We start from the raw sequence: 12,976 nt of genomic DNA on the forward strand, positions 1-12,976 counted from the left end.
TGCTTTTATTTTTGTCTTTCTCTTCCTTCCTCCCTTCGTCCTCTCTTCCCTCCCGTGGTCTTCTGTGTTTGCTTTAGCAGTGTGGCTTACCTTGCCACTTGGCAAGAAAAAAAAGGCAGCTCTTGTGTGGGGTAGATGGAGGGAAGGATAAGAAATAATCCACCGCCCGAATTTGAGTTCCCTGGGTTCAGTTCCAGCGGCAGCAGCTTTGCTGCAAAAATTGCTTTGCTGTTCGAGATAGCCAGCAGAGGGAATCAGGACTTTGCTTGCAGCAGGGGTTGAAGCAGGCTTTTTTTTTTTTCTTGGAGGAAATACTGCAGCTTTCTGGACTGCATACCCTGCTCCCTGGAGAGGTTCCACCCACCAGCTGGAAGGAGAGGAAGTGAATGAAAGGACAGGAGGAGCCCGAACACCATGTCACTCTGGAAGGGAGACAGCAGCAACCAGGCTGTGCAAGGTTGTTTTGTTTTGTTTTCTTTTCCCCTTTCTCTTTCTTTTTTTTTTTCTTTTTCATTTTTTTGTTTTCTTTCTTTCTTTCTTCTTTCTTTTTTTCCCTTTTTCTTTAAGGTGGGGAAAGAGACAAACAGGAGACAGGAAGCTGATCTGCAAGGATTCGGAGTTGTGCTAAAAAGACTGATTTTTTTCTTCTCTCCCTCTTTACAAACGCTGGCAATTGACATCACTACAGACAGCCTGGGTAGAGAACAAAGTGCCTCATCCCAAGTGGACCCTGGCAGCTGGGGGAAGGAAGGCAGGATCTGGGAAGGCTGTGTGTGTGTGTGTGTGTGTGTGCGCGTGTGTGTGTGCGTGTGTTGTTCTACCAATACCTTTCCTTTTTTCTTTCTTTCTTTCTTTCTTTCTTTCTTTCTTTCTTTCTTTCTTTCTTTCTTTCTATTTTTTTGGTGTGTTTCTTTTTTAAATTCCTGCCGTGTTGGAACTAGTGAGTGGTGGAAGACGAAGGATCTCTGAAGCCTCATCAGTCATCGGGACCATCAGGAATAGTGGTTTAAGAGGACGCTCGGCCTGGGGCACCATACCGTGTCATCGAGTTCCCTGCCTCGGAGATAAAGATTCCAGCTACATGGGTAAACGCCTGGATCAGCCACAAATGTACCCCCAGTACACTTACTACTATCCTCACTGTCTCTAAACCAAGGTATGGCTCGACCCACAGTCTGGCAAGCAGTGTGTATCCTGCACTTGGGATGGGAAACAGGCATGTGGATTATTATTTACCTCCCCTTTCCCATCACCTCTTCCTGCTTCTTTGAAATTAGTAACATAGCAATGGAGTTACTGAGGCAGAGGAGAATATGAGAAGAAAGCAAGCCCTGGGACTGTGGTTTTTCTCTTCTAGCAGAGATAATAGTTTCGCTCGTGTTCCTTTGTTGTTATTTGGCAACATAAAGATGTTCCTGATATCCGTAGTAAAGTGCTTTGCAGATGGACAGGGTTGTTAGAAAGGAGATTGTGACAGTGATTATCAGGAACAACAACGATTTCAGAGGCTTTTCTGGTGAGCTGTTCTTTGTGGCTCTGAAAGGGTTTTTCTCACTGGATAGGATGCACCAGGGTGGGGGCAACTCAGACTTTCAATCACAGAGTATAGAATGAAAGAAGGTGTGGGAAGGTATAGTACGACTAACTGACGTCCCGTAGAGTTTGTTTGGGTGTGCTTTTGTTTTTGTGTATTTGCCTTACATATTTTATTTTATATGGAGGGTGATCAAGACTCTAGAGACTGAAGTTTGGAGCCTTACAATAGATGTTCTTTACTTTTCGAAGCTCTGTTTTTCTGTGCTGGCTGCCATCAGGAGGCCTGTGGGTCTTGAAACGGGATGAAATATAACTGATGATAATTGGACACGAATTGGTTAAATACTTTAGTCTTGGGATCCCTGGGTGGCGCAGTGGTTTGGCGCCTGCCTTTGGCCCAGGGCGCAATCCTGGAGACCCGGGATCAAATCCCACGTTGGGCTCCCGGTGCATGGAGCCTGCTTCTCCCTCTGCCTATGTCTCTGCCTCTCTCTCTGTGTGTGACTATCATAAATAAATAAAAAAAAATTAAAAAAAATTTTTTTTAATACTTTAGTCTTTATGTGTGTGCACAAATGACCATTACGGGGCCAGTGGAAAGCCCACGTAACTAAGCAGTGGGCAGTGCCAACCATGAACTTGATCCTGCAGTTCAGACCTGAAAGGCTCTCAGGTGTGAAATCACTGCTCCAATTTGTCAGTTAAATTGGACTTGATGAGTTGGGGGGGAGGGTGTCGGTAGAGTTATCGCTTTGAATGTATGGGTTATGTTTCTTTACAGGTGATATTAATTTTGTATCGCATTAGCCAGACTCCACTGTCTTCTTAATAAATAAATATGCGGAGAGTGACCAAGGCGTGCCTGAGTGATCTGTGCTGCCACCGGGACTCGTTGATGGGATTAGTGTTCGGTAATCCATGCTGTAGTTAGCTCTTATTTATTCTGTCTCCTCCAACAATGCCTATTTGTAAACCAGACGAGGCAGCAGACTTTCCGAATTCTATTAAAAATTGTTGCTTTTTTTTCTTTCTTTTTCAATCGCTCCATGACTCGCCCTGCCCCTGCAAGGTCTCCTCACATTGCTTTTTGCCCTTGTGAGCATTTAGTTTGTGGGGCTGCTGCTTTAGTAGACCAGCCCTCCTGCTCCCGTGCAGTGCAGTGTGTTTTAACTCTTGGGGGATTGGGTGGAGAATGCTGTCTGCCTTCCTCAAGGAAATGGCAAAGCAAGGGCTAGTCTAAAAGAGGAAATTTATAGTCATTCCTCATCCCCCCCCCCAAGAAATAAAAACAACAAACCCAAGGGTTCCATGAAAAATATCGGACATTCCATCCCTTTTACTCATTTGGCTAAATTTTTCCAAATGTTTCAAAATTCATGCTTTCTTTTTGGTTCTTTTTTTGACTATGAAGCATATTCAGAAAGGAAACTTTAGATAAAAATGAATGGAATAATTTCTTTCCTGCCTGAGATTTCTTTTAACTTATTGCTAGCAGGAAATAATGTCTTGCACATTATATTAAGGACAGGATGTTGGATGAGCTACACTGATGGGAAGTGTGTGTGTGTGTGTGTGTGTGTTTGTGTGTGTGAAGAGAGAGACTGGGAGAGGGAGAGAGAGAGAGAGAGGGATTGAGGTAAAGAAAGAAAGTGCAGTGGTGAGGGAAAAGAGGAGAGCCTGAAAAACATAGAGGGAATTTAAAAAAAAATCTGTTTTGGGGTCCTGTGTAGTTTAGTGTGTAGACAGGCAGCATCTGGATCTTGTTACTTTCAAGCTAGTCAAAGCCATCAACTTCTGGAACATTTTTAAAGAAGCTAGATCCATTAGGTGACCTAAACTGATATTCGGGCAATCAGATCAGGGTGGTGGGGAATATAGGATCAGCTACTTTGGCTATCATGGTAGTTCATATTGATTATTATGTTGCAAACTTTCGACAGAGCTGTGAAGTTGTCGAATACTGTTTCGGTGGCTCTGAAATGATAGACATTAATAACATTCCTGGAAGCTGAAGATGTGAAAACGTGCCCTGCTTTGAAACTTGGGCACAAAAAAAAAAAAAAAAAAAGAAACTTGGGCACACAGGGAATGAGAATAAGGATCAATCATACTTTAAAATGTGGGGACTTTCTGGCAGCATGAATACTATGTAAGAAAGTACTATCATGACCCAGTATAGCATGAAAACAACTGGGTTATTTAGTGTTGTCTTTTTGCTCCTTTTATATTTTTATCTTAAAATATTACCTATAATTCTGAGGGGAATACATGCTGCTCATGTTTATTTGGTAAGCAAGCCTTGGTGGAATTCACAAAATCTACAGTCCTAGCCTTGGCTTATAGTTATAATCTATTTTAAAAATCAGAGCTATTTAAGATGATACTGATACATAAAGAATACTTATGGTTGATAAAAATAGAGTTCTGTGGTTGACTATAAAAGTCATATTCTGGTGACATCATAACTTAAGCTGTCCTGTAAAACCAGGTGTTCTTAACTAATCAACAAAAGCCATTTACTGACATTAGTTTGGGGTGAAGAATCTTTATGGGGTTCTTAAAAAACTCAAGGTGTATCATTGCATTTATTCAGACAGTACAAAATACTGAACGTTTTCTTTCTACTTAAATGTGTGTGTTAGATACAGCTGCTCTTTTCTTATGATAAAACAAAATGAGAGTAGGGTGTCTAAATAAATGGAAAGGTTTCCCTTTCCTCAAATGCAATTAAAGTTTTAGAAAAACTTGGGGCACTTCCCTGCTTTCTCTGCTCCTCTTATTTTCCCATCACATTAGAACTAATTCACTACCTTTGTTGCTTAAAAAGAAAAAGAAATTAGAAATAAGTTACTTATGCTTCTCTCCCTTTGAATAATTTTCCAAATGCTTAAATTATTATATTAGATAAATGTACATAGAAGTAAAATGAAAACCCAATGACTAGCTGATAGCTATCTTGTAGCGGTATTGTTCTAGGATGCATGCTTTCCAAGACCTTGCATTAAAAGCTGTCATTTGTCAATTTTCTTTTGGCCATTTTTCCCCCTATTAAAAGAAGCAATTTAAAAAAGAAACATTGTGATTGAGCAGAAAAGAAGCAATCTTGATGACATGCTTTAATACTTACATAAGAGCCATAGCCAGATTTAAAAAAAAAAAATCTTCATCAAAACGAATTTGCTCTTTGAAGGCCACCAGGATAATCAGCAAACTTTAGAGAAAGGGGACCAAAAAATAGCTCATTAGCTTAATGATAATATCCATAATCACATTTGATTGAGTCACAACCTAATATTTCTCAGCAATTTTGTTACAGCCCATTCAAAGCAAGCAACCTGTTGCTATTGCATTGTGAGACCCAGGGTGAATCGCAATCTGAGTTATTTTGTGGAGGGTTTCTTGGAAAGGCAACTTAATCATAACTAGGAAGGCTAAAAAGAGTAAAACATGGTCACAGCCTTGTGAATTGATACTTTGTTGCTGAGAAAGATATTTCCCTCATGTGTGGTATCTGGAAAACTTTATCATCTCCCCAAAACTTTAAAATGCATCCAAACGCACACAGCAAGCTAGTCCTTCCTTCCATTTCCTTACCCTGACCGGGTCACGATGTTTCTACCGATCCAGGGCATGGTTTCTACTCATGCTGCTTTTCCATCAGCCTACTGCTTTCCCACCTTGGACCATCTGCTTCCCCTGAAGATCTTGCAGAAAGATCTGTGGGACCCAACAGAGTTTTTCTGGCTGCTGGTACTCAGATCGTATTCAGAACCTGGTGTGAAGTTGGAGTTGGGGTCAGGTATAGGGAGTAACTCATCAACTGCACACTGACTTCAGGCTGAGTTTCCAACCATCTGCAGCCTGGACAGCTGCTCATCTCTCAAAGTCTAGCTAGAGCCCGATTGATTGTGCCATAGAGAGAGCAAACACTTGAAACACGAAGGACTAAGGAGTAGGGAAAGGAAGAGAGAGGCTCCTATGGGGCAAGGGATATTCTCAAAGATGTGAATGTACAGATCCTTCAAAAGCAAAACAGGACAACCCCTTAACATGCTTCTTGCACATGAAAATGTAGAAAATCCTGCAGAGGGAGGGAAAGAGTTTAGGATTTCCTTAGTACTTCCTGCCTCAGATTTGCATTGATAGCCAGAGTTGGTAACTTGCCAGTTTTAAAACAGCCTTGAAAACTCCCAAGTTCTGTTTTCCTTTGAAAGGCTGAAACATACAAAACTGGTTTTCTAAAAATTGTCCAGCAATAGAACCTTGAGGTACAACTCCAAATATGTCTTTCGCTTCAGGGGGTAATATGAGAGCATGAAACTATGATAAATCTTGTTTGTCTCATTTGAGAATGTACACAATTTTAATTGGTTTTGAATAAGAGAAAAATAGTAACAAGGGGCCACTCTCCCTTTCTAGTTGTCCTGTTTTCTTTACCTCCTCCCCATATTAAATTATCTTTGGAATTGTCTTTTCTATAATGCAGCCATTGTTCTCACAGTACTAAGTTTAGTGCCTAGCTAAAAGGAGGAGCTATGTAAAAAGTTCATGTTGTTGTTGTCTTTCTCTCCAGAATCATTCTTAATTCAAAAGAAACCTCATGTCAATTTGTTCTAACAGTATCTTCCTAACAGCTTCCTTTCGCTTTCTCTCAGTTTGGGAAAAGAACAATAGAATTATAAATCAAAATTATTTCTCTGAAGTAATTAAATCTATTAGAGGGTTGGAGGTAGGGCTGATTTGCAGGGAGGGAGACAAAAGAAGAGAAGTAGGATGTAAGTTCATTTCAGGTCTTTCTGGCTCCAGGAATTCTGGAAAGCGTCATTATTGCACTAATATGATTTTACACAATCCTTTTTGACATTATCAGTCTTTTTGGCAGAGAGAGGGCTCAGTCACAATTACGTCCATGCCAAATTCTAAGAAAACCAGTCTTTCTTTAAAAGAAAATCTTTTTAGTGTTGGACTTCTTATTCGGAGTAAATGGTTGATGTTTATCCACAATTGGCTTCGAGTACTACATTAAAATTGTGTTTTGTAGCAGTCTTGTAAGCCACAGCTGTATGTGATTAAATAGTGTAATATCAAAAGCGTGTGAGAATAGGCTTTTTTATGCTATAGCTGTTGCACAGCAAGAGAGCAGATGGAACCAGAGGGAGAGCCAGGGCAACAGTGTATTTATGTGTTGTAATACCTGCGTCGAGGATACACATTGCTGTTTTTTGCAGTAGTGGGAAAATGCTGACCTATCTTGGATGTCATTGAAAAATACACTTTTTGAAAATGGACATGGACCTATCATACCAATTTTTATTTTAAACAGAGAGTTACTGTTTTATTAGAAAACACATATTTACCGAAGGATCCGAAACATTTGCAAGTGGAAGGATCATAATGATTTTCCATGCAGCACACATTCAAATAACAAAAGTGAATTTCTCATTTCTGTTTTGAAATCATAACTTTTTTGCTTTTTTAAAAAAAATTTAAATGTTTTTTGCTGCTTTAAGCTGTGGAACTATTGTAAGAAAATCATCAGGCCATTTATCCCTAAAAAAGAGTGACAGGTAATGAGGAGAACAAAATAGGCGGTGGTATGATTCTTTTTTTTTCTTTTCAGATATTTGGAAATATAGTATTTGGTTTTGTATGCCTATTGTTCCTTTGTGGCCACTGTTAAGAAGTACATACTTGTACAAAGGGACACACTTTTGGGTCTATCTCTTTAGCAGGATATCATAATAAGGAGATTTATTTTTCATGGGATGGTTAAACTATAAAGTTCTTGAAAGAAAATATTCATGAAACCTGTCATCTTGAGTTTTCTTGAGCTTGTGAATCTATAGGATACTAATAAGAGATTTACTAGTACGTCATTGTTTTCAGGGCCTTGAAAAAGCCTATAGAAGTAGCTGTTGGTTTTCAAATTTCAGGCATTAAAAAGCAATTTGGAAAAGGAAAAAAAAAGAGGGGGTTGACAGAGATAAGTTGGATTCTGTTTGTTTTGTTTTTCATGTTGATATAAGCAGCAAATTTGTTCACATTTAAACTTTTTTTTTTCATGTAGATTTACTGGTCAGGAAGTATATACCATGTGGAATCAGTAACTGGATATAGCTTTGGAATTCAGAACATTGACATCTAATAGATAACAAATTTCAAGAGTATGGATAACAAATGCTGAGTCATGGAGTCTGGTTTTGTTTTATTGTTGTGGAGGGAGGGAATTCTCTGATTTGTGTGTCAATGGATTGGTTTCAGGTTCTCTAAGATCTCTTCCAGGCTTAGTATTTGTGACTCACACTTTGAGACTAAATGAGCCTGCTTTGATGTATTCGTGGTACTGGGAGATGACCTTGGTTTTGTGCTGTCAATGAGTTTTGTTCAGGTCCCCATCCTTTCTCCAGAGCAGATCAAATACTGCTTTGCCCACTCTGGTGATTGATGAATTTAACTATCTGCTTCCTTTGCCAATCTAAACCCAGTGTACCAAGAGAAACACATCCATCACCTGGGAGTGGGTGGAGAGCAGCTCCCAGGGGTAGGACAGAATGACAGGCATCATTTAATCATGGTCATTGCCAGCTTTGTTATCGTGGTTAAAGTTTTCTCCTTTGGGTAAAATTAGAGCTTATCTAAAGATGGTGACAGTGTGATGCTTTACTTTTCTTCATTTAACTTCCTCTCTGCAGGTGGTTTCAGAACTGAATGGGTAGGCATATGTTTGGCCTAACCAGTGGGGTGATGGAGGCAGAAGGATTGCCTCATTAAGGCCCTGACAACCCTAGTTTTGTGAATGAAACTAGGAGCTAGTGCCAATATGGAAATGACAATTGATAGATGAAATACTATTTTGACTGGAGGTTATAAATCCTTAAAACCCCTAAATTGCTGAATAGTAGTCTTTAAAACATGAGAAAAGAATACTATTGTAACTCTAGTATATGGAGTAGTAGGAGCAAGAGAATTACTTCTCCGGGACACATAAGCACAACCGTTATCTTTCTGTCTTTTTCTCACTAAGTACCCTTCTCATTCCCCCAAAAGCTCCTATTAGCTGAATTAATGAAAGTAAATAGAGGGACGCCTGGGTGGCTCAGCGGTTGAGCGTCTGCCTTCAGCTCAGGGCATTATCCTGGAGTCCTAGGATCCAGTCCCACGTCAGGCTCCCTGCACAAAGTCTGCTTCTCTCTCTGCCTACGTCTCTGCCTCTCTGTCTCAGTGTCTCTCATGAATAAATAAATAAAATATATTTTTTAAAATAAAGTAAATAGAACCTTGAATTTTGTTTTTATGAATGATAGCCAGATAGAAAAAAATAGACTTGACTTCATACATAGTTCAGGCAACCCTGATAATGTCCTGTCTTATTGTGTGGAAAGTAAGAGACAATGGAAGAAAAATAAATCTTGCTATATTCTAAGTATTGGTACTAATTATTTTAGGTATGGAGTTTTGGTTTCAGAGTTAGCTTTCCTACCATTATATTGTAGGGTTAAGAAGTTGGTATACATCACACTTCATATGCTAGAATCTTTGGCTATTTCATTCTTAACTAATGGTTTTCAAGCTGAATATGAATCATGCATAGAATTTAAGGAGAGTTTTTGAGGAGCCTTCCTATTTTTATCTCGTGTACTGCTGTCTATTTATCTTAGTCACATTGCTGATTGAGGACGATTTAATGAAAACGAAAATGGAAAACAGAATACTAACTGTCTGGGTTTCTGGACCGGTTAAGATACCTTAAAAGGTTTCCTTACATATGCGAGTCATATTTGAAGCTATTATCGATGTCTGTAAACTCTCATATTGCCCCTTTTAAAACTTATCAGTCACATAAATTGGGTGGTGGCACCCTGACTATAGCTCCTGTTGAGGTCACTTAGCATTCAAGCAAATATACTTTTGAGCTCCTAGCTAGTTTCGAGTGGATGAAGTATTTGAAGGAGTGTGTACAAAGCTTGGAATAAAATTTCAGAGATTGTTTTCTAGTGTATCATACAAAAAACCCATCTGACATACTTACGATGTTTCATTTCTTCATCTCTTCTCAAGAGATGAGAAAAACACTTTTTTTGACTTGGTACTTGTCCCTGGAAGGGTTGTGACACTCCTGAATTACCCTCGGTCTTGCTTTCGGCCCCTAGGCCTCTTGTCCCTTGCTGTGCATAGCAATTCAAACTGAGCCATTAGAAATAAGGATGTTGTATTTCAGTATAAGGCAGGAAATTCTGGAAAAGCATAAAATTCTGATGTCCTTTTTAAACTTATTCCAAAAAATTAACCACTGCTTTTTTTTTATGATAGTCACACACAGAGAGAGAGAGAGAGAGGCAGAGGGAGAAGCAGGCTCCATGCACCGGGAGCCCGATGTGGGATTCGATCCCGGGTCTCCAGGATCACGCCCTGGGCCAAAGGCAGGCGCCAAACTGCTGCGCCACCCAGGGATCCCTTTTTCTTTCTTTCTTTCTTTCTTTCTTTCTTTCTTTCTTTCTTTCTTTCTTTCTTTCTTTCTTTTTCTTTCTTTCTTTCTTTCTTTCTTTCTTTCTTTCTTTCTTTCTTTCTTTCTTTCTCTTTTTTCTTTCTTTCTTTCTTTCTTTCTTCTTTCTTTCTTTTCTTTCTTTATTTCTTCCTTTCTTTCTTTCTTTCTTTCTTTCCTTCTTTCTTTTCTTTCTTTCTTTCTTTCTTTCTTTTCTTTCTTTCTTTTTTTCTAATAAAAATTTATTTTTTATTGCTGTTCAATATGCCAACATACAGAATAACACCCAGTGCTCATCCCATCAAGTGCCCCCCTCAGTGCCCACAACCCAGTCACCCCCACTCCCCGCCCTCCTCTCCGTCCACCACCCCTAGTTCGTTTCCCAGAGTTAAGAGTCTTCCATGTTCTGCCTCCTTTTCTGATATTTCCTACCCATTTCTTTTCCCTTCCCCTCTATTCCCTTTCACATCTTCTTTATCCATTCATCTTTCGATGGACACCGAGGCTCCTTCCACAGTTTGGCTATTGTGGACATTGCTGCTAGAAACATCAGGGTGCAGGTGTCCCGTCGTTTCACTGCATCTGTATCTTTGGGGTAAATCCCCAGCAGTGCAATTGCTGGGTCATAGGGCAGGTCTATTTTTAACTCTTTGAGGAACCTCCATACAGTTCTCCAGAGTGGCCTGCACCAGTTCACATTCCGACCAAGCGTGCAAGAGGGTTCCCTTTTCTCTGCATCCTCTCCAACGTTTGTGGTTTCCAGCCTTGTTAATTTTCCCCATTCTCACTGGTGTGAGGTGGTATCTCATTGTGGTTCTGATTTGTATTTCCCTGATGGCAAGTGATGCAGGGCATTTGTTCATGTGCTTGTTGGCCATGTCTAGGTCTTCCTCTGTGAGATTTCTCTTCATGTCTTTTGCCCATTTCATGATTGGATTGTTTGTTTCTTTGGTGTTGAGCTTAATAAGTTCTTTATAAATCTTGGAAATTAGCCCTTCATCTGATACGTCATTTGCAAATATCTTCTCCCATTCTGTAGGTTGTCTTTTAGTTTTGTTGACTGTATCCTTTGCTGTGCAAAAGCTTCTTATCTTGATGAAGCCCCAGTAGTTCATTTTTGCTTTCGTTTCTTTTGCCTTCATGGATGTATCTTGCAAGAAGTTACTGTTGCCGAATTCAAAAAGGGTGTTGCCTGTGTTCTCCTCTAGGATTTTGATGGAATCTTGTCTCACATCTAGATGTTTCATCCATTTTGAGTTTATCTTTGTGTCTGGTGCAAGAGAGTGGTCTAGTTTCATTCTTCTGCATGTGGATGTCCAATTTTCCCAGCACCATTTATTGAAGAGACTGTCTTTCTTCCAGTGGATAGTCTTTCCTCCTTTGTCGAATATTAGTTGACCATAAAGTTGAGTGTCCACTTCTGGGTTCTCTATTCTGTTCCCCTGATCTATGTGTCTGTTTTTGTGCCAGTCCAACCTGTCTTGATGACCACAGCTTTGTAGTACAACCTGAAATCTGGCATTGTGATGCCCCCAGCTATGGTTTTCTTTTTTATTTTTTTTTATTTTTTTTAAACAAGCTTTTTTTAAATTTTTATTTATTTATGATAGTCAGAGAGAGAGAGAGAGAGAGAGGGAGGCAGAGAGAGAAGCAGGCTCCATGCACCGGGAGCCTGACGTGGGATTCAGTCCCGGGTCTCCAGGATCGTGCTCTGGGCCAAAGGCAGGCGCCAAACCGCTGCGCCACCCAGGGATCCCTGGTTTTCTTTTTTAAAATTCCCCTGGCTATTCGGGGTCTTTTCTGATTCCACACCAATTTTAAAATAATTTGTTCCAACTCTCTGAAGAAAGTCCATGGTATTTTCATAGGGATTGTATTAAACGTGTAAATTGCCCTGGGTAACATTGACATTTTCATAATATTAATTCTGCCAATCCATGAGCATGGAATATTTTTCCATCTCTTTGTGTCTTCCTCAATTTCTTTCAGAAGTGTTCTATAGTTTTTAGGGTATAGATCCTTTACATCTTTGGTTAGGTTTATTCCTAGGTATCTTATGCTTTTGGGTACAATTGTAAATGGGATTGACTCCTTAATTTCTCTTTCTTCAGTCTCATTGTTAGTGTATAGAAATGCCACTGACTTCCGGGCATTGATTTTGTATCCTGCCATGCTGCCAAATTGCTGTATGAATTCTAGCAATCTTGGGGTGGAGGCTTTTGGGTTTTCTATGTAGAGTATCATGTCATCAGCAAAGAGGGAGAGTTTGACTTCTTTGCCAATTTGAATACCTTTAATGTCTTTTTGTTGTCTGATTGCTGAGGCTAGGACTTCCAGGACTATGTTGAATAGCAGTGGTGAGAGTGGACATCCCTGTCTTGTTCCTGATCTTTGGGGAAAGGCTGCCAGTGCTTCTCCATTGAGAATGGTATTTGCTGTGGGCTTTTCATAGATGGCTTTAAGATGTTAGGAATGTTCCCTCTATCCCTACACTCTGAAGTGTTTTGATCAGGAATGGACGCTGTATTTTGTCAAATGCTTTCTCTGCATCTAATGAGAGAATCACATGGTTCTTGTTTTTTCTCTTGCTGATATGATGAGTCACATTGATTGTTTTATGAGTGTTGAACCAGCCTTGCATCCCGGGGATAAATCCTACTTGGTTATGGTGAATAATCTTAACGTACTGTTGGATCCTATTGGCTAGTATCTTGTTGAGAATTTTGACATCCATGTTCATCAGAGATATTGGTCTATGATTCTCCTTTTTGGTGGGGTCTTTGTCTGGTTTTGGAATTAAGGTGATGCCGGCCTCATAGAACGACTTTGGAAGTACTCCATCTCTTTCTATCTTTCAGAACAGCTTTAGTAGAATAGGTATGGTTTCTTCTTTAAACGTTTGATAGAATTCCCCTGGGAAGCCATCTGGCCCCGGACTTTTTGTGTCTTGGGAGGGTT

At 39.8% G+C, this 12,976-nt stretch overlaps 1 long non-coding RNA gene across 4 annotated transcripts in view; it reads left to right on the forward strand.

The window, feature by feature from the left end:
- Positions 1-12,976, forward strand: part of LOC140629441 (uncharacterized) — a 65,723-nt gene that overhangs the window by 453 nt on the left and 52,294 nt on the right. For all 4 annotated transcript variants that reach the window (XR_012027278.1, XR_012027277.1, XR_012027274.1 and 1 more), the window contains exons 2-3: positions 309-457; positions 942-1,156. This is a non-coding gene — a long non-coding RNA (uncharacterized lncRNA). The remainder of the gene's footprint in view (positions 1-308; positions 458-941; positions 1,157-12,976) is intronic.

The sequence above is a fragment of the Canis lupus genome (genome assembly GCF_048164855.1).
Source record: "Canis lupus baileyi chromosome 5 unlocalized genomic scaffold, mCanLup2.hap1 SUPER_5_unloc_5, whole genome shotgun sequence".
NCBI classification, from domain to species: domain Eukaryota; kingdom Metazoa; phylum Chordata; class Mammalia; order Carnivora; family Canidae; genus Canis; species Canis lupus.